This window comes from Bufo gargarizans, chromosome 1, assembly GCF_014858855.1.
Source record: "Bufo gargarizans isolate SCDJY-AF-19 chromosome 1, ASM1485885v1, whole genome shotgun sequence".
NCBI lineage: Eukaryota > Metazoa > Chordata > Amphibia > Anura > Bufonidae > Bufo > Bufo gargarizans.
This window is the reverse complement of record NC_058080.1, coordinates 513,380,149-513,403,689: the sequence shown is the minus strand read 5'-3', so window position 1 is coordinate 513,403,689 and position 23,541 is coordinate 513,380,149.

Sequence of the window (23,541 nt, the reverse complement as noted above, 5' to 3'; positions counted from 1 at the left end):
GTGACCTAAAGGTCTGCAGTTTGTAGGCACACAGCAGTGCATTGTCCTTTTTATTGCTCATATTTCACCAAACAACCTCCACATTAACGTAACACATGCTAATATTTTTAGCTTAATGGACCCAACTTATGTGACTGGGTACTTTAATGCTGTACAATTTGTAACCACCTGATGGCAGCCTTGTGCACCTAGGATCTGTCTGATTGAAAAAGTCAACACCTTGTGTCAAGCATGACCACACAGCCATGCCCCTACATACTATTAGATTTAGTTTTCACACTTATATATGAATGCATGGTTTAGTAGGAAACTTTTTATTGCTGAATGCTACAATAGGAAACATGATAAATATAGCTTCTTATAGCTTTAAAACATTCATTAAAAAAAAGTTAATAGTTTTCTGCAGCAAGAAGACTGTCATTTTCTTGGTATAGTGTTGAATGTGTCTTATTGGTTGCTTTTGTCAATATTACTTTATGTAGCCTCTTATTGGTGAACTGTAAGAGAGCTGGGGATTTATAAGAGATCATTTTATCATCTGCTCCAGTAGAAAAAAATATGCTAAATTGTGGCAAAAGTTGCAATTGAGAGATCAACAAATATCATTGTTGTGCATCATTGTGTGGAAGTTGAAGATGAATTCCAGTATAAAGTGGGGAATAAAGAAAGAGAAACAGAGACTCACACCAGCAATGCAGGTTTAAAGGGATTCTGTCACCAGTTTTTTACCCCCCCATTCAAAAATATGGTTATGTTCATGGAGCTCTTGTGATTCCTAATGTGGTCTTATAACCTAAATCTGTAGGCTCATTTTGTCTAAAAAACGTTTTATCTAACCTGTCATTCATCTCACTAAGGTGCCCAAGGGGATGCTCGTGTCTTCCAGATGCCGCCCGCACCCGCCGCCCTTCGTGCCCAGCTCCTCCTTTGCTGTCATCAGCGCCGCCTCAGAATCCTTTGCTACGCCTCCGGCTCTCCCTCACTCCCCCCTCCTTCTTCTCTAACATCCCGCGCGTGCGCACAGGCCTGTGCCTGATGCGCCCGTGCGGACTTCTCCGTTCCGCTTCATGGAGCGAAGTGCCGGCGCATGCGCACTTCGCTCCATGAAGCCGAATGGAGAAGTCCGCACGGGCGCATCAGGCACAAGCCTGTGCGCACGCGCGGGATGTTAGAGAAGAAGGAGGGGGGAGTCTGAAATTCGCATTGTAGGTGCATTCCCACTCTGAGAGACAGAATAAAAATAAAAATAAATCAGGAAATCTCATTGTATGATTTTTAACCCCTTCTACCCCGGACCGCTCTTCTGCCTAGGCCATTTTTTGCAAATCTAACATGTGTCACTTTATGTGGTAATAGCTTTAGAACACCTTCACTTATCCAAGCAATTCTGAGAATGTTTTCTCATGACACATTGTACTTCATGTACAAATTTACAAAAAAAATTTAATAATTCTCAAACTTTCAAATTTCAATTTCTCTACTTTTTAATAAATAGTGATATCTAATATAATAGTTATTACTTTACATTTCTCATATGTCTACTTCATGTTTGGATCATTTTGAAAATAACATTTTATTTTTTGGGGACATTAGAAGTTTGGAAGTAAATCTTGAAATTTTTCGGAAAATTTCCAAAACCCACTGCTTAAGGACCAGTTCAGGACTGAAGTCACTTTGTGAGGCTTACATAATAGAAATCACCCAAAAATGACCCCATTTTAGAATCTACACCCCTCAAGGTATTCAAAACAGATTTTACTAACTTTGTTAACCCTTTAGGTGTTCCACAAGAATTAGTGGAAAATGGAGATGAAATTTCAGAATTTCACTTTTTTGGCATATTTTAAGTAATTTTTCCAGTAGCAAAGCAAGGGTTAACAGCCAAACAAAGCTCAATATTTATTATCCCTGATTCTGCGGTTTACAGAAACACCCCACATATGGCCGTAAACTGCTGTATGGCCACAGGGCAGGGCGCAGTAGGAAAGGAACACCATATGGTTTTTGGAAGGCAGATTTAGCTGAACTGGTTTTTAGATGCCATGTCCCATTTAAAGCCCCCCTGATGTATCCTTACAGTAGAAACTCCAAAAAGAGACCGCATTTTGGAAACTATGGGATAAGGTGCCAGTTTTATTGGTACTGTTTTTGAGTACATATGATTTTTAATTGCTCTATATTACATTTTATGTGAGGCAAGATAACCGAAAAATTGATGTTTTGGCACAGTTTATTTTATTTTTACCAACATTTATCTGACAGGTTAGATCATGCACTATTTTTATAGAGCAGGTTGTTACGGACGCAATGATATCTAATATGTCTACTTTCTATGATGTTTGTTTCAGTTTTACATAATAAAGCATTTTTGTAAACAAAAATTAGGTTTTTGTATCTCCATTTTCTGAACGCCCTATTTTTTATTTTTCTGCCGATCGTCTTGTGCAGGGGCTCGTTTTTTGCAGGACGAGTTAACGTTTTTATTGGCACCATTTTTGGGTACATATGATTTTTTTATCGCAGTTTTTATTTATTTATTTTTACAGCGTTTACTTGAGGGATTAGGTCATGTGACTTTTTTATAGAGCAGATCTTTACGGACGTGGCAATACGTAATATGTCTACTTTTTCTTATTTATTTAAGTTTGACACAATAATAGCATTTTTGAAACCTAAATAATGATATTTTAGTGTATCCATAGTCTGAGAGCCATAGCTTTTTTATTCATTTTTGGCAGAATGGGGTGACGGTTTGATTGGTACTATTTTAGGGGGTAGATGCCTTTTTGATCGCTTGGTGTTGCAATTTTTGTGATGTAAGGTGCCAATTATTTTTTTTACGGTGTTCACCTGAGGGGTTAGGTCATGTGATATTTTTATAGAGCTGGTTGTTACGGACGTGGTGATACCTAATATGTATACTTTTTAAAATTTATTTCACTTTAGCACAATAATAGCAGTTTTGTAATAAAAAAATTATGTTTTAGTGTCTCTGTTCTGAGAGCTATAGTTTTTTTATTTTTTGGGCTATTGTCTTAGGTAGGGGCTCATTTTTTGCGGGATGAGGTGACATTTTTATTGATATCATTTTGCGGAACATACGCCTTTTTGATCGCTTAGTGTTGCACTTTTTGTGATGTAAGGTGACAAAAATGGCAGTTTTTTTACGCAGTTTTTTTCTTTTTTTATGATGTTTATCGGACAGCGTGGATCATGTGATATATTTATAGAGCCGGTCATTACGAACGCGGCGATACCTTATATGTGTGGGTTTTTTTCTTCTGTTTTTTTATTATAAAATAAGGGGAAAGGGGTGTTTTTTTTCTTTTTTTACTTTATTAATTTTATTAAACACTTTTTAAAAAAAAAATTCGTTACTTTATTTCTTATGTTCACTTTTAGGGGTCTTATCCCCTCTGCAATGCATTACAATACATCTGTATTGTATTGCATTGCCTGTTCGTGTACTACAGTGAGTAGTACACTATCAGGTTGCCTAGGAGACCCAGCCTTAGGCTGGATCTCCTCGGCACCTGTAGAAGGCAGGTCCCAATGCTGTGCAATGCATTAGGCAGCCTCTGCACGGCACTGAGCTCCCTTGTGACACATTGAGTCTCCGCCACAGCAGCGTGAAGACTCGATGCGCTCCCTCACCCGACACAAACCCCTTCTATGTCGCGGTCTGCGCGGACCGGGGCATAGAAGGGGTTAATCCGTTGGCATCGGCTTTTACATTGATGATGGCGGATACAGCAGGGGCCCGGCTACCAGGGACTGTCAGGCCCCTGCAGTGATCACGCGCGCACCGCTCCGGACCCGGTAGATCATTTCCTGCAGATCATGCATTTCAAAGTTCCTCTCACATAAAACAGTTAATGGTTACTGGGTTAAGGGGAATTCATAAAGCATCTATACTCCTCAACACAAAAATTGCAGCACCTAGAAGGACAAGCAATAAAGTTATGCAAATAGGGGGAAATAGCAGGTGTTACTTAGATTTGGAGATGATCAAATTTTCAAACAACTAGCTCCAATCTGTGGGATGTAGGAGGGCATAAAAGCCAAATTAAAAGCAAAGTTTTTTAGCCACAAACCTCAAAAGTCAGATCGGCGTGTGGGATGATTGTGAGACGCCTTCTGGTCATCGCCGTGCCAGTTATCCCTAATTGTTGCAAATCGAGAGGAACACAATCCTTGACCTGAGAGACCTTGTCAGCACTGTTCAATATTGTGTGTCCCGGTGGTTTGGAGAATTACGACGAACTGGCATGACAGCAAGGGGTGCGCAGAGGCAAACCTGTTCACGGGCAGATCGTCTGATTAAAAGAATGGCACGTAGTGATCCGTTTTGTTCTGCAAGTGAATTAGGACATCACAACCCAAGCCTAGGGCGGCAGAGTGCCTACTAAAAAATCATCAGAAGGCTTTTGCACGACATTGGGCTCTGACCCAGATGTCTATCTATAGGTGTTCCATTGACCTTATGCCACCGATTTAAAATGCTATCATGGTGCACAGCAAGACAGAAATGGAGCCTGAAATGGAGGCCTAAAGACCATGTGGGGAACGCCATGAAAGGGCCTTTACAAAAGAACATCACACCGGTCCTACTTTCAGGATTATGGTGAAAAGTGGCATAGTGTATGGTATCCAGACACCTCTAGTATTCATTTCAAGTACACTAACAACTCAGTGTTACATTGATTTGACTGTGAAACCATTGGTATGGCCATTTCTCTAAGTGTCCTAGGAGCCATTTTTCAACAGTACACCAGGATGCATGTGCTATGGCTTTCGGAGTCTAGAGACTTGTCTGCCAGCAAGCACATCTGGGACGTCAATGGTTGGCAATTGCAAAGGGAGCTGCCAGTAGTGGATCATGATGATTTGCGTGCCCAAGTGCATTCAGCATGGCAGAACATTCGACAGACAACTATTAATAACCTCATTGATAGCATGCCAAAGAGTGTGAGTGTGTGTATTTCTGTGCGTAGAGCTCGTACTTGATACTGAATAAATCAAGTTATTTTGAATACTTTTTTTCTATTTTTTATCATCTGAATATCATTAACATGTCTTTTGAGCCTGTTATTTGCATAATTCCATGACTTGACCTTCTTGATGTTGAGGATTGGGTCATAGAGACATGTTAGAAGATCACATCAGTGACAATGAGCAGTCTGTTCACTGTTTTCATGGAGCCATCTACCTGCATACATCTACTTAGTAGAGCAGGGCATTGTGCTGAAGCTCTCTGCTTACAGCTGATGCCAAGTGTCAAGTCAGACCCCCGCCTATCCTGAGAATTGGCCATCAACATTCTGATCCCAGAAAAACCCTTTTTAATGTGATGTGCAAGAAATGGTGTATATTACTGTAGCAGCAATATTACTTTCTCTTGTAGATAGCCAGAATATCTTCAAAGCTTTCTTTGCATAAAAAGTGTGACAACTGCTGATTGGGCAACAAGAAGTTTGTTAATATAGGTTATATCTATTAATCTCATCTAGTTAGCAGTTATATTTTGACTGCAGAATTGCAGCAATGGAGCATGCAGAAATTCAGCTAGTTAGGCCAGGGGGTGTAACAGCTGGTTCTTTTCCTGCATGGTCATCTCACTGGAACACAAATATACCCTTCTTGTGTACCTGGAAGGAATAAAACTAATTTTACCTGTTATTTAAAGGTGTTTTCTGGGAGTAGATCATCAATATCTGATCAGTTGGGGCCTGATACTCCGCACACCCACTGATCAACTGTTTGAATAGGCCACTGCACTCCAGTGAGAGCTGCAGACAAGAAACATTGTATAGTGGCTGTGCTTGGTATTGCTGCACATAGGCCACGTGACTAGTGAACGTGCCATCACTAGATTAGAAAGAGGCCACTGTGCTCACTAGAGCTCCACAATCTCTACAAATAGCTGATCGGCAGGGGTGATGGGTGTCCGGCCATCACTGATCACATATTGATGGCTTATCCTAAGGCTTTCTCCATCATCTGCTATGAGACTTCCAAAAATATCTGATCACTGGCTCAGCTATTTTTAGATGTTTCATAGCTTTGACTGGAAAGGTGGCCGTGCATGCTTGACACCCTCTCCATTCACTATTATAGGACTTCCAAAAATTGTCAAACATGCTGGCTCAGCTATTTATGGAAGTCCCATAGAGGTGAATAGAAGGGTGGCCGAGCATTCTCTCCATTCAAGACAGGGGCCCATTGTTCAGATAGGAGCAGGTCCCAGAGAGTCAATATGCCATAAATGTCCAAATGGGACAACCCCTTTAATGCAATGAAGAATATTCTTTCTAAAGTTGAATGCGTTTATGCCTGATGTTTTTCAATGACTTCTTTCTGAGAAGAGTTCACCTCTTGTTATTTATGAGGGCATAAAATGGTTGTTCTCAGTGATAAATTCTAAACATTGAGTAAAATAAAAACATGACACGTCTGTATTCTTCTACATCCAGGCTACTGGAAAAGCATAGTAATAGAATATAACAAAGTCTAATAACCTGGTTTAATATATTTGACAGAGGTGGGCATCATGGCCCAAGAGGACCATAAATCCCAGAATTCAAGCCATGGAAGAAAATCTTACGTTGCCAAAGTTAAAGATAAAATGTATGTCTTCCTGGAGGTACAGGGTGGCTGGAGTTTAGAAAAGGCCAAGTTTAAAGAAAATACTAATCAAAAGCAGAATCCAAGTGCCAGATAGATATCCAATCTGGAAACAGATTATACATTAAATTAAGGTATTTTGCTATAATTAAGAGGAGCAAGGCTTTATGGGTTTCAGGATAATTCCTCTCTAATCCAGTCTACCATCTAATCCCAGATGCCTCTATCACCTCTCATTGTATTAAAGCTGTGTCTTCGAGAAATTTGTCATGGTACAGACTGGCTTTGTGCTGAACTGCCATTAATTGCCCTTACTACTACATTCTGCCTAGTGTCTACCTGCTGACACTCTTTCACCCTTTGAAACACCTCTATGAAACACCATACTGCAGGAAAATGGCTGCTGAAGGACTGCTTTGGAAAACTGTGAAAAGGTAGTCACTATCACAGGTAGTCTACTCCAGCAATAACAATGCAAAATGACCTAATCCTGACTTGCACGTCAGTTTCTAGTTTTATCATTTCTACAGAATTTCCTACAGGTAGAAAGAGAAATTTATCAAACCTAAAAAAGTAAAGGGGCTGTCACAATTATTTTTAAATGTAAAAAAATTATTCTTAAGATTCACACCGCCCCCCCCCCCTCCCTTCAGTGCTTCTACTCCATCCTCCCCGCTTGCAGCTGTGAATTGCCCATTTACAGTTGTGTTCAAAATAATAGCAGTGTGTTTAAAAAAGTGAATAAAGCTCAAAATCCTTCTAATTGCTTTTATTTCCATACACACAAATGCATTGGGAAAACTACACATTCTATTCCAAATCAAAACATAAAGAAAAATATCAGTATTGTGTTTTTCCTCTAAAAATGTTTTAAGAAAAGTGAATATTAGACTGTTAAAAAAATAGCAGTGTTTGTATTCTTCTTTACAAACTCAAACATTCACTATATAAACTGAAAAATGTTTGAAGATGTTGCTTTCCTTTGAATCACTTAACTAATATTTAGTTCTGAGAACTGCTGTACATCTGTGTTGCATGGAGTCAACCAACTTCTGGCCCCTGTGAACAGTAATTCCAGCCCAGGGTGATTGGACTACATTCCACAGTTCTTCTCTATTTCTTGATTTTGCCTCAGAAACTGAATTTTTTATGTCACCCCACAAGTTTTCTATTGGATTAAGATCCAGGGATTGTTGGTCTGGAACCAAGATGTTGCACGTTTACTGGTGTGTTTTGGGTCGTTGTCTTGTTGGAACACCTATTTCAAGGGCATTTCCTCTTCAGCATAAGGCAGCATGACCTCTTCAAGTATTCTGATGTATTCAAACTGATCCATGATCCCTGGCATGCGATAAATAGGCCCAACACCTTAGTATCAGAAACATCCCCATATCCTGATGCTTGCGCCACCATTCTTCACTGTCTTCACAGTGTACTGTGGCTTGAATTCAGTGTTTGGGGGTCATCGGACAAACTGTCTCTGGCCACTAGACCCAAAAACAACAATCTTACTTTCATCAGTCCACAAAATGTCTCTTTAGGCCAGTCAATGTGCTTTTTGGCAAATTGTAACCTCTTTAGCACATGTCTTTTTTTCAACAGTGGGACTTTGCGGGGGCTTCTTGCAGATAGCTTGGCTTCACATAGGCGTCTTCTAATTGTAACAGTACTCACAGGTAACTTTAGACCTTCTTTGATCTTCCTGGAGCTGATTGTTGGCTGAGTCCTTGCCATTTTGGCTATTCTTCTATCCATTTAAATGGTAGTTTTTCGCTTTCTTCCACATCTTTCAGGTTTTGGTTGCCATTTTAAAGCATTTGCGATCATTTTAGCTGAGCAGCCTATCATTTTATGCACTTATTTATATGTTCTCCCCTCTCCAATCAACTTTTTAATCAAGGTACGCTGTTCTTCTGAACAATGTCTGGAACGACCCATTTTACTCAGAATTTCAGAGAGAAATGCACTGTAACCAGCATGTACAACATTTGCTGCTTTCCTTCCTTAAATAAAGGCAATAATTGCCACCTGTTTTTAAAAGAATGAATGACCTCACTAATTGAATTCCACACTGCTATTATTTTGAACATGCTCCTTTTAATAAGTGATTGAATTACAGAGAATCGGCAGCATGCATGTCACAACTGTTGGGTTTCTATTACTCTACTACACCTGCTAGTAAATTATTTGCCATGTAGAAATATCATTTCTAAAAAAAACTGTGATTGATCAGGTTAGTGATATCTGACTGCTATTATTTTGAACACAACTGTACCACATGTGACTGCTGTGGCCAAATTGTTGACTAGCTGTTGGCATTAGTGATCCTGTGCTGTGTACCGCTAAGGCCAGTGATTGGCTGCAGCAGTCACATGCTGTATATGGGCATGTCATCTCTGCAGTCAAAACATGACATCATGGCTGCATAAGTGGGGAAGTGAGGAGCGGTGGCACTGGAATTGTATGATTATTATTATGAAAACAACATTAGGACAGAACATAAATATGCCTAAACAATCCTAACCCTAATTTCATATCAAATATGTTTTAGCTCCAGTAGATTAAGTTATAGCCTCTGTGCTGAAAGAGACTTTGGAGGAGACTGAGATGAATTGCAAATTACTTCTGGGGAGATTTCCCTGCAGGATGACTGAAATGTAAAAACAATTAGTGGTCTGGAAAATGGAAAATTCCAGCCTCACATGTTTTAGACTTCAATCACACCAAATACTTCTAAAATGACAAATGATCCAAAATCCAAGAATTAAATAGTAACAAAGAAAACTGTCACCTCACATGGCCTGGATGTCTGGAATTATTAGGCAGGTGCACATTTAGGTACATGTAACAAGGTTCATGTTAGCCCTATGTTTATACATAAACATATCTACTGTCTACAGGGAGGTCTCCTATTTGGATGCTACAACCATCACTCAGAGCAGTGGGCAGGGGCTGTGAAGCAGGTCAATGTAAAAAATAGAGGGCACTTCACAGTGAAGCTCCACCTCCAGGACACTTGCAGGAGTAGAATCGGGCATAATAAAAGCTGATATTCACTCTACTGCTGATAAGTGTCACAACCAGACAGCTGAGAAGCTCTGACAGAAGCCTTTCAGAACCTCCTCCTTGAGTTTTCTTTGTTGTGGTGTTCAGTTCCTCATCCCGTTAGCCTCTCTCAGCTGTCATGTAGTTGGACTGATTACATCCCTTTAAATTCCTCCCCATAAGGCATTACTGGGCGGCTTATAATGTCACGGACGGTGTACAGGAAACAAGACAATGCAACATGCATATATGACTCACTGGATCCAAAGCTAAGGAACCAAAAGGGAGACCCCTGCACAAGACCTGGCACTTTCCCTGGCTGCTCAGCCTATGCAAAAATCCCAAAGGTGGATGGTTGCATATCCACGTACCTCGACTATATAACACCTGAACACCCTACAATAGTGAGGGGACACGACCACCGGCTCCCTACACCAGACACGGAGGGAGTCAGGGTCACCTGGGATCCAGCAAACAGAAAATAACAGATAAATGTACAGCACTTAACTTAGTAGCAGACTGGGAAATAGGATCAGCATGCACACACACTCCAGGAAGAAGTATAAGCCGCCCAGTAATGCATTATGGGGAGGAATTTAAAGGGATGTAATCAGTCCAACTACATGACAGCTGAGAGAGGCTAACGAGATGAGAAACTGAACACCACAACAAAGAAAACTCAAGGAGGAGGTTCTGAAAGGCTTCTGTCAGAGCTTCTCAGCTGTCTGGTTGTGACAATAAGAAAAGCTCCACAAAGGGTATCTTTGTAATGCTCTCCCCAAAACTGCTGAGATTCCCTTTAAAGGGTTTTACAGGATCCAGTAGGCCTTCTTGATTACGGATATCTCACCTGTGGAAGAAAGCTTCTAATAAACTAACCGTGTCATAATTACGTAGATCACATGCTTGTGAATTCCGCCATGTTTACACCCTTGTATCTTTTGACATTGTGTCTTTTTTCAGGTCAATACAGCACTCCCAATTTTGGTGGCGCATGAATAGGATCCCACTGTTACATCAGACAAAGGGATGGGGTGTTTAGTAGATTAAATCTGCTGTGATTTTTATTTGCCTTTCAAACCATCTACGGGTGAAGTGCTGTGGAGTATGGGTCTGACAGAGCTGGCATTATACCCATTATAAGTGCGAAAACCATAAGGGTCTGTGACGAATACCGTACCCCGACTGACGTTGGACGTCAACTACGTAGAGCCAGCGAGATACGGTATGGTCACTGGTTACCAAGGCATGACGTTATGCCCTCCTGGAGGAGCGGGTAAGGTCAGTCTTGGTACATTTTTTACAGACTCCTCCTGTCCACACGGGCACAGAGAGGCAACAAGCTGAGAGAGACTTTTCACTGCCCCAGTGAAACAGCGCGTTCTCAGCCCAGGAAGACTGCCACCAGTTTCTTGTTTGATATAAGCCCAGTCCGCTAACGGGATTATATAGGGTAAGAAAACAACCCGCGGTAGCGTATAACTAGGCCGGAACATATACGTGGGGATTTGTGATCGAGATACAAGACAGCACAAGATTAAATGATATATTTAATCGCTTTAAGGGCTCACTAAACAATACACTATACATACAAGGATATATAGGTTACAAATACAGATGGCGTGGTACAAACAGGGTTCAGCAGAACAAAAGTCAGTTTACCAGGTATAGGAGTCCTTTGGGTTGTGATGAGTTTAGCTGTGGTCACATGGGAAGCAGTAATGTCAGCTGGTTGCAGGTCCCTCTAAACCAGTGTTTGCCAACCAGCGTGCCTCCAGCTGTTGCAAAACTACAACTCCCAGCATGCCCAGGCAGCCTTTGGCTGTGCAGGCATGCTGGGAGTTGTAGTTTTGCAACAGCTGGAGGCACGCTGGTTGGGAAACACTGCTCTAAACACATGGCCCGATGTGACCTCCCTTCAGAAAAAGACACGCCCGCTTGCTGGCACAAGCCTTTTAACCTGTAGCCGGCATCTCCCCTCCCGGCCTCTGGGAGGGGTCCACCCCTCTCTGCTGGGCTGGCAGAACATGAGCCACAAAACCGATTAGGGCTCATGGCTCCAGAACAGAATGTCGCAGGGAGGTGGTTCTGGGACCAATGGATCCACCTGGGTTCCGGCTACCAATAGAGTCCAAGCATGGATAACGTTATTTGGTTTCTGTGGTGAGATATGTATATCTCCCCTCCCTGGCATCCCACCACCAAGCTATGACTACAGGCCTGTTCATCGTGGCCACAGGGACACAAATATGCATCTCGTTTATGTCAGTGATGGACGGGCGGTTCATAATTCCTTATGAACCGCTGGTTCCATGATGTCTGATAATGTTCATTGAACTGGGGAATGGCCTAGATCCCCTGCAGGGAAGTTTTTCCTGTTCCATTAGCTGGGTCCCTGGCTGGCTGAATGGAGGTGAAAAATGTAAACAAAGGTGCTAGAGGCTCTCTGCCATCTGGCTGGCTTTGAAGCAGGGCCCCCCTGTGGAGCTCACTACCTTTGCTACCTTTCAGCAGATGGTTGGTGTGAGAACATGGCTGACAGTAAATACTAATCCATATTCCTCACATGGTCCATTCACACGTCTGCAACTGTTTTGCGGTCCAAAAATTGCGGATCCACAAAACACGGACACCGGCCATGTGCGTTCTGCATTTTTCAGACCGCACATGACCGGCAGTATAATTGAAATGCCTTTTCTTGTTTGTGGCTGCAGACAAGAATAGGACATGTTACATTTTTTTGCGGGGCCGCAGAATGAAAGTGCTGATGCGGACAGCACACGGTGTGCTGTCCGCAATATTTTTCAGCCCCATTAAAAATTAATGGGTTCGCACCCGTTCTGCAAAATTGCGGAATGGATGCGGACCCATTTTGCAGACATGCGAATGGACCCTAACTGTATGGTTAGGGATGGTAAGGGTTCATGAGCTCAGTAGTGGCAGTGGGTGTCAGCTGTTACACTGCTGCAACCATCAGCAGCCTTTATGTTCTCATTTTAGAGGTTTATTATGCTACTAATGTTTTAACCCCACTGAATTCATTAGGGGGGAAAACTACAGAAATGTGACAAGTGCTACAACAAAAACTGCAACATATTCTGAAAGAAAAAAATATGCGTGATTCTCAGTCACACTGTGTGATTAGGATTTTATAAAAATCTACTGTCTACACTGTAAGTAAAACAAAATGGCCATATTAAAAAGAAAAAAACACTGAATGTTATATTCTTATGTAATAACTATGTCCCTGGTTCCTAGATGGAGCATATAGGGAGGTACATACACGTGACAGCAGATTAATATTCATCACACATTACGCAGCAAAATATCCAATATGCCAGTCAACACAGCATGCTCCATTTTTCAAAATACGTTCGGTTTATGAAAATACACCTGTAAGAAAATATGCCATGGCTGAATGAATCACGCATTTAAATCCCTCCACATTCAGCATCTCTCAAACACATAGCTAAGGCTACTTTCACACTCGCGTTTTTGGCGGATCCGTCATGGATCTGCAAAAACTGATCCGTTACAATAATACAATCGCATGCATCCGTCATGAACGGATACGTTTGTATTATCTGTAACATAGCCAAGACGGATCCGTCATGAACTCCATTGAAAGTCAATGGGAGATGGATCCGTTTTCTATTGTTAAAAAAAAGACAAAAGTAATAGTGGCTCACTGTACCTTTAACAAAAGAAAGGTGCTACAAAGCCCCGTTGATCCACTCAACTAAAACAGGTATATATAAAAAAAACTAAAGATGGGCTGACCACTCAAAAACTGGAATAATATATATATATATACCAAGTGATAAGTTAAAATATTGAAAGTATTAAAATGTTTAATCCCTGCAAGGCACATACGATCAAAAGGCATTAAACAATTATAAACTGACATAAAATGACATAAAATAACATATAGGTTCTAAAATATGCTCTGCATTAAATGGATCCGAATACGACGGTATACTCCAATATCTTATCAGTCAATACTCCCACATCAAGGGGTTAAAATCACAGAAAAAAGCAGAATCAACACTGTTTGGTAAATTTCCACCTCAGGTTAGAATGGTAGGTGTGTGTGCACACCTCAAATTCAGTTAACCCGTATCATTGATTAATCTGCAGGTGTGTTAATCCATCTACAGGAAAATACCCACACTATTCCTGGTCAGGGTTTTATGAAAAGAATATCTATAAATACATCTATAAATGCACATGTATACCAGTTTGTAACATATTTTTTGTACCCAAATTATTTTCAGTTCCATTCAAAATGTTTTATGTTGCATTTAAGCAGCTCTGGTGATAAAAAACGCATCATATGGAAAAAAACGTATGAAAAATGCTGTCATTTTATGTCAGTTTATAATTGTTTATTACTTTTTGATCGTATGTGCCTTGCAGGGATTAAACATTTTAATACTTTCAATATTTTAACTTATCACTTGGTAAATATACACTCACCTAAAGAATTATTAGGAACACCTGTTCTATTTCTCATTAATGCGATTATCTAGTCAACCAATCACATGGCAGTTGCTTCAATGCATGTAGGGTTGTGGTCCTGGTCAAGACAATCTCCTGAACTCCAAACTGAATGTCAGAATGGGAAAGAAAGGTGGGCTACAACAGCAGAAGACCCCACCGGGTACCACTCATCTCCACTACAAATAGGAAAAAGAGGCTACAATTTGCACGAGCTCACCAAAATTGGAATGTTGAAGACTGGAAAAATGTTGCCTGGTCTGATGAGTCTCGATTTCTGTTGAGACATTTAAATGGTAGAGTCCGAATTTGGCGTAAACATGCCTTGTTACCACTGTGCAGGCTGTTGGTGGTGGTGCAATGGTGTGGGGGATGTTTTCTGGGCACACTTTAGGCCCCTTAGTGCCAATTGGCCATCGTTTAAATGCCACAGGCTACCTGAGCATAGTTTCTGACCATGTCCATCCCTTCATGACCACCATGTACCCATCCTCTGATGGCTACTTCTAGCAGGATAATGCACCATGTAACAAAGCTCGAATCATTTCAAATTGGTTTCTTGAACATGACAATGAGTTCACTGTACTAAAATGGCCCCCACAGTCACCAGATCTCAACCCAATAGAGCATCTTTGGGATGTGGTGGAACGGGAGCTTCGTGCCCTGGATGTGCATCCCTCAAATCTCCATCAACTGCAAGATGCTATCCTATCAATATGGGCCAACATTTCTAAAGAATGCTATCAGCACCTTGTTGAATCAATGCCATGTATAATTAAGGCAGTTCTGAAGGCAAAAGGGGGTCCAACACCGTATTAGTATGGTGTTCCTAATAATTCTTTAGGTGAGTGTATATTATTCCAGTTTTTGAGTGCTCAGCCCAGCTTTTTTTTTTTTTTATATATCTGTTTTCTATTGTCCCAGATTGTGTCAGAGAAAACAAATCTGTCCCCATTGACTTACATTTTGTGCCAGGACGGATCCATTTGGCTCAGTTTCGTCAAGCAGAATGAAGACTGATCGGAGGCAAACTAATGCATTCTGACGGATCCTTTTCCATTCAGAATGCATTAAGGCAAAACTGATCCGTGAACGGATCTCACAAACTGAAAGCCAAAACACGAGTGTGAAAGTAGCCTAATAAGAATAAAAAAGTACACTAACCAGTAATTAGGTTTCCTGGAAAGCTCTACAATGACACCCCTGAGATGGTCTTGCCTCTGTCAGAAACAGAAAAAAAACACACAAAGAGGTTACATTTTCCCTCCCACCTTTTCAAGAACCTGAGTAGGAAGATCTATGATTTAGATAAACTTAGATGCACTGAAAAGATTAAATATTATTATCATATCCACTCCAAACTAAAGGAAAGGAGACATACCCATCTCTACTATATTTTTATTTGTTAGGAAGGGAATGGAGACTTCCAGGAAACTTAATTATCAGTAAGTGTAATTACACTTTTCCACCAGTTGTCTCCACAATGGCCCCACTGAGATATATCAAAGATATATTTTTAGGGAGGTCCGATCACCTAAAGGACTTTGCGTCCAAAGGCCACATCCGTATTTGATGGTACATCCACTATGAATCGTTTTCCAGGTAGTGGTCCAGATTTGTTCTATAGAAGCTGATGTCCTCTCTGCCCAGGATATCACTACTGTCCTCATGTATGGGTCTTGAGACCCCTAGGAATTTATTTCCCTACTGTATTGAAAGAGGAAGCAAAGGTCTAGGCTGATCCACCAAAAACTTAACATTTTGGCAGTTTTTCTCCCTCTGTTTGGGTCTGTCCTTTGTAGATACATCAGTATCAATCTGCAAACATTGATCTTACATAATTCCCTCTCTCATTTTTCAATTTATCACAAAAAGAAGGAATAATAATATCTTATGAAAGGATGATACTACTTTAGGTAAGAAAAGAGGGGTTTAACTCTATTCTAAAAATAAGTCTATTCTCAAAGCTCTGAAAAAAAATGGAAAATTATAGAAAGAGCTTGGATCTCACTGACTCTATAAGCAGATAAAATGGCCATTAGAAACACAGTCTCCCAAGTAAGAAACTTGATTGGTAGGTCATCAATAGGTTCAAAGAGAGGTTTAGGAATACTGTTAAGAGCTATGTGTAGATTCCATCATGGAACCAGATTACGGAAAGAAGGTTTTAAGAATGCTGCTAACAAAACCCTAGCCACTAACATGCTCAGAAAGCCCACCTACATCTGGACATAACATGGATCCAAGGTTAATAATAATTTTTTTTTATTAAATATAGCAAAATACCATAATTAATAGATTAAAAACAAATAAAAATAGGGATTTTTCCCCAAAAAACTATGTGCACTTAGGTATAAAAACCGCAGATCATACATATGTTAGTACTTCCATAAACACCAAACTAACCAACTTAAATATAACGGGAATTAAAATAGACAGGTTATCACCAATGGCAATGTGACCTGATAATCATTCCTTGTATAATTATAGCCAAGATACCACCCGCGATGGGGATTGTAATCTACCGGGCATTCAAAAAGTCATTGGTAGTGCGTGCTAGTAGAAACACACCGATAGTATTGCAATAGTGGCAAAATATGTTCACACTAGTGATAACATGATAATGTATACCGCGATTGTAATTTATCACAATAACGCTTCTGCGTTTATAATCCTATCAGCGGCCTACTGCCATCTAACAGAAAACGCAAAAGTCCAGACCGCACCAACGCAACCTCTCTGCGTGGCCGAACAAGGTAAGTGCTCAGAGTCTTATCTGTATCTCATTTACTGTATATCCTATATCAATCAGTTCAAATGACGATTTGCATATGTGAAGCACTCAAATGTACCGTGTTACAATAAGAAATATTGCCACGATCCTACTGGTTAGTATGTATAATGATGCAAGTTTTTTAGCAATGCAAGTTGTTTGGGCTTCTATATACTGTGCAGATGATTTGTCAATTGTCCTCTATATTTAGTAGAGAAAGAAGTCCAGACAATAGTGCTTGTTGATATTGCTGTCAGTCATTCACAGCCTTATATGATCACTTGCATATATATGTATTTAGCCTTTGAATTGCCAGCTACTCACTGTTTGTAGACTTACGGAGGAGTTCTGTATCTGCTGTGGCGTCCCACGTGTATTGCAGCCTGGGAAACGCTTACCTCCGAATCTCCCTTCCAGTGAGTCCCGCTGCACTATGTCTGCTGGGCATATACTCGTGGTGTCAAACCGACATCTCCCGATGAGGAGTGATCTAATAGAGTCGGCGTCCCACGTGTCCTGCATAGTCCAGGTGTAACTTTAGTATGCTGGCAAAAAGCTGTACATTTCCCGGGAGCACTCCAGATTGTATTAATAAAACATACAAACTTTAGTTGTTTTCTCAAGTGGACTGTTCATACCAAACGCGTTTTGGAGTTAGTAGTATACTCCTTCTTCAGTGGCTAAGTCCTCTATGTTTTCAGTGTACTTAAATACTTTATTTAGGATCTGGATGTTGGATATATCCAAATTCTGGAGTGGATCTACCTATATAAATTCTCTCACCAATGGGGATTTATTAATATTGGAAAAAGATGGTGAGAGAATTTATTTAGGTAGATCCACTCCAGAATTTATATACATATATACATAATGTCCTTCTTTTGCAATTGTTAAATACGAAAGATAAAGAACTTACATCACAGATTAGGTATCATCTGGTGAAACAGCTGGGGAAATCCTTTTTACGGCATAGGCCAGAGGCTCAATCAGAAGAACACCAAGTTGATCCTACATGAGGCATCCCTCTATAGGTGAGCTTCTTCTCTTACCATGCCTTGAAAAGTCCTAATTTTTATACCATATTAAACAAAGAGCTAAGCAGCCTAATGTTGCAACTAGCGCAGATATATTCTACAGGTCATTGTGTTGTTCACCCCGTTTACTCCCGCATCCTTGAGTCGCCAGCTCCCAGATCCAGGATACTCACAAGACCATCCCCAGACATGGCTGGCTATATGCCTAGATAATACTCATTCTTATTTATAGCACACAAGGTTATATTTTATACAAAATATATAACTTACAGAACACTGCATTATAAGTTAGTGAAATAGGAATACTGAATACAGAATACTGTCTATACACTTTGTAACAGCAGCTGCTATGCGCCACTGTTCCCCTGCTTGCCGCCGCGGTCCCGGGTGCTGTGTTCAGCGGTGATCTGCGGCCGGTGCTTCCCACTCACCGCTGCAGTCCTGGGCTCTGTCTGTGTGGGTGCTGTTGTTCTGGGATCCGCTCCACAGTTTGCTCTCAGCCCTTGCCACAGCATGCTTGCTGCTTGTTTCCTGCAGCACTTCCTTAAAAAGGACCTTTCATCAGGCTAGCTCTAGTCTAATTACTATCCTACCTTATAGGGCGGCCCCCACTGATGCGATGGCACTGTTTTTTTTCTCTAAAGAATCCCCCGTTTGTCCGCTGTTGGCACTGTATATTTTGGCGCCTTATATTATAATGAGGCGACTCGGTTATACTAGGCGGAGACTTGCATTTTCCCTGGGAGTGGTTATCTAGGGAGAATGAGCTCAAGTTCTCGCGAGCGATTCTCGAAAGAACTTGAGCTCATTCTTCCTGGCTAAGAGCGGGGCGCTCTGATTGGATGCGCTCACAGCCAGGGAGAAGATAACCACTCCCAGGGAAAATACAAGTTTCTGCCTAGTATAACCGAGTCGCCTCATTATAATATAAGGCGCCAAAATATACGGGGCCAACAGCGGACAAACGGGGGGTTCTTTAGAAAAAAATAAAAAGTGCCAGGGCATCATTGGGGCCGCCCTATAGGGTAGGATAATAATTAGACTACAGCCTGATAAAAAGTCCTCTTTAAGGGCCGGCGCGAGTCACTTCCTGGGCTTTATGGGTTAGGTCATGTGACCTCGCTGACCTATCCTAGCCCTCCTGCGCATCTATAAGTGCCTCAGCCCCCTTTCCAGATGCCCCAGTGTCAAGGTCCTTGTGTCCTGCTAAGGTTCCTTTTTTCCGCTAGTGTTCCTGTGTTCCTGACTCGTATCTGTATTCCTGGACTCTGCTACCTGTTAGATTCCTATCTGCTTGCTTGACTCTCCTGTTGCCGACCCAGATTGCCTGACCTGTACCTGTGTCGCCTGCCCTGACCTTTTGCCTGTCTGACTATGCCTCGGCCTCATCCTTCGGTCCGGCACCTCTGGGACTTTTCTCAGGTACCTCCTTATCCGCCTGGACCTGCTGCCTTGTGTGCCTATCCTCCTCAAGAGGTAGCGACCTGGTGTTCCCCTCAAGAAAGTCTATCCCCACCATTAGGGGTACTGTGAAGATCCAGGGGTTCACTTAGACAACGCCCTTAGAGGAGGTAGGACACGTGGCACAGTGAGTTCACACGCGCTGGTTTGTGACACACTTGTCCAAATGTCACAACGGGGAGTGGGGGAAACCCCCCACCTTGCGGTGCCAAAGGGTAAAGGGGATCAGCCAGGCCAAAAAGGAGTGATAAGGGAGCAGGTCACCTCCTACGGCGTCCCTAATCGTCTCCCTGATTCCTCACCATATGAGCAGACCCCGATGGTGGGACGGCTCATACAGGGGATACCTAATATCCTGAGTCACCCTGGTAATCCCTCACATAGGAGCAGGGGAGAGACTACCTGTTCATCCTCAACACGGAGGAACAGGAGTCTCTAACTAAGGCCAGGCTGCTAGGAGGGGAAACACATACAGCTAAAGGAGATGGCAGGTAAGTGAAACCAGTAACACACTTACCTGCCACAGACACACTGACTGGAACCCGTGCACAAGTGCTAGTGTCCACACCAACATAAAAGGACACCGCACACACCACAAACCACACAGGAACCCAGGACACCATAGCTGAAATAACTTGAGACAGGGAAATGACTAGTAAACATGACACCAAACACAACCAGACATGTAACACCAAACTAGAGACACACCTGCTACAAAAACACCCTGCACATAACCAACTCAATGCAAATAGGGACAAGAAGCGAAGGAGAGACCGGGATGACATAGAACATCTATGACCACAAGGGTGGCCCTCACTGGAAAGATGGTAAAGCCAGAAGCAGAGAACCACCAGCATACACCAAGGCTGGAAGAACTCAGAGCTTCAGGCATCCAGCAGAGGCTAAATAGCCCAAGCAGCCACACCCACACCCACACCCAGTGTTCACAAAACACTAGGAAGGGAGTTAACCCTTCCAACACCAGACAAGGGAAGGAAGCCACTTAAAGGGGAAGTGCACACACAAGCAAACTAAGCAACATGTTACCACCGGCAACAGCATGCATGGCAACCATGTCACGGGAATCACCCAGAAGGCAGAGACACTGCCACCGCATGCTCTCACAGCAACACGTTTCCGCGGGCAACCGCAAGTGTGGCAACAGTGTCACAGCGCAAACCAAAGGCCGTGACACCAACCTTGTTCAAGGAACAATAGATTACACATAACACAAACATGAATACTGAATGCAATGAGTGCATTAAGAGTCATTCTAATATGAAATGTCTTCTGAATATAAAATGGAGTCTAAATGATCATACAGTCCTGATCAAAAGTTTAAGACCACTTGAAAAATGGCAAAAAATCATATTTAGCATGGCTGGATCTTAACAAGGTTCCAAGTAGAGCTTCAACATGCAACAAGAAGAAATGGGAGTGGGACAAAAAAAATTTTGAGCATTCAATTTAATTTAATGAAAACAATGAATAAACTGAAACAGGCTGTTTATCAGCTGATCAAAAGTTTAGGACCACACCTCCCCAAAAAACTAACCCCCCCAAAACAGAAATCCAACTTCCAAACATGAACTCAGTAATGAGTAGCTCCGCTGTTATAGTTTATCACTTCAAAAATTCGTTTCGGCATGCTTGATGTAAGCGTTTCCATGAGGTGAGTGGGAAAATTTCTCCAAGTGGTGAAGACGACCGCACGAAGGCCATCTACTGTCTGGAACTGTTGTCCATTTTTGTAAACTTCCCTAGCCATCCATCCCCAAAGGTTCTCCATTGGATTTAGATCAGGGGAACACCAGGATGGGCCAAAAGAGTGATGTTATTCTCCTGGAAGAAGTCCCTTGTCCTGCGGGCATTGTGTACTGTAGCGTTGTCCTGTTGAAAAACCCAGTCGTTACCACACAGACGAGGGCCCTCAGTCATGAGGAATGCTCTCTGCAACATCTGGACATAGCCAGCGGCCGTTTGACGCCCCTGCACTTCCTGAAGCTCCATTGCTTCACTGAAGGAAAAAGCACCCCAGACCATTATGGTGCCCCCTCCACTGTGGCACGTAGAAAACATCTCAGGTGGGATCTGCTTGTCATTCCAGTAACGTTGGAAACCATCAGGACCATCAAGGTAAAAAAAAAATCATCAGAGAATAAAACTTTCTTCCACCTTTGAATGTCCCATGTTCGGTGCTCTCTTGCAAAGTCCAAACAAGCAGTTCTGTGGCGTTCAAGGAGATGAGGTCTTTGAAGACGTTTTTTGTTTTTGAAGCCCTTCAATCTCAGATGCTGCCGTCTGATGGTTATGGGGCTGCTGTCAGCACCAGTAAGGGCCTTAATTTGGGTCGAGGATCGTCCAGTGTCTTGACGGACAGCTAATTGGATCCTCCGGCTCAGTGCTGATTACATTTTTTTGGGTCTTCCACTTGACTTTTTTGTTCCATATCCCTCAGGATAATTTAAGAAATTCCAACTGACTGTCTTACTGCGTCACACCTCAGCAGCGATGGCGTGCTGTGAGACACCCTGCTTATGCAGTTCAACAACCCGACCACGTTCAAAAAGGAGAGTTTTTTTGCCTTTGCCATCACAACGTGTGACTACCTGACAGAAAATGACAATGAATCTACATATTTGCACAGATTTGGCCTTTTAAAAGGCATGTGGTCCTAAAATTTTGATTAGCTGAAAAACAGCCTGTTTCAGTTTAATCGTTATTTTCAATTAATTGAATGCTCAAAATTTTTTTGTCTCACTCTCATTTCTTCTTGTTGCATATTGAAGCTCTACTTGGAACCTTGTTAAGATCCAGCCATGCTAAATATGATTTTTTGCCATTTTTCAAGTGGTCTTAAACTTTTGATCAGGACTGTATATAATCATTCACACATTAAAGACTCAAATCAAAAACATTCTGAAACAAATTTAAAATCACTGGAATACAAATAGTTTTGTAGTCTCAGTCCCCAGAGACACACCTGCTACAAAACATTCCATAATTGACAGCAAATACTATTAGTAGAAGATTTACAGTTTGCCATCAAGGTACGTTTCTATAACTTTGTCAGAATGTCCCTTGGTTTCTAGGTGTGCTCGTTCTACATTCATGCCCTCAAACCTAGAGAACTGAGGTCTGGATGAAGTATTGGTTCCTGGGTTACAAGCTGTGGAAAAAGAGGTAGCATCAGAAGACACAGCCAACATAATCTGGGCCAAAAATGGGGCTATATATAGCACTTTGGCTTTTTCCCTCTGAATCTTTTGTAGTACTCTTGGAAGTAGACTGATAGGAAGGAATGTGTAATAGAGATGTTGAATCCATTTTATTGAGAGCACATCTATGACCAATGGCTGATCTTATGGCATGAGCAAAACCTCTACAGATTCTTGTTTGTTCTTGTGGTGAACAGATCCATCCATGTAAGATCTGAGGTTCTTATTGTCAGTTTGACAATACCATGGAAGAACCTGTTTAAATCTGCTCACAAGTTTTCCCTTTACTTTTACATGAACTGCTGATAATGGCAGATGTTTCTCTGCCAAATTAATAATTTCCCTAATAACTTCTCCCTCCCTGATGTTGACTGAACGCTACTGCTGTAATGCTGTCTCAATATACTTTCAGATGAGTTGCTGTGACTAGGTGTGCTAAGACTCTTAAGGCTTGCCAAACCACTCAGAGTTCTCTGTGATTCGATAAGGGTTTGGCTATGTGATCATTCCTTGTTCCTTGAAAAGAGTAATGATTTATGTGAGCTCCCCATCCTCAGACATCCACAGTCATCAATTGTATCAGTTCTGGAATCCAGTTTACTCCTTTCCCTAGATGTGTTTTCTTCATCCACCATGCTGGTGAATTTTTCACCTGATTTGAAAGAGTAATGGTCTGGTCTAATCAGAGAAGAATTATGTTACAGTTTTCTAACACCAACTTCTGTAGAGATCTGGAATGATACTGAGCCCAGGGAACTGCAGGAATTAACATTTCATGTGTCCCAAAAACTGCACCGCCTGCCTTATCGATACCTTGTTTTTACTTTGATTTGTCTGATGAGACCCATCAAATTCACTATCTTGCCCTGAAGTGGAAATGCCTTTTGGG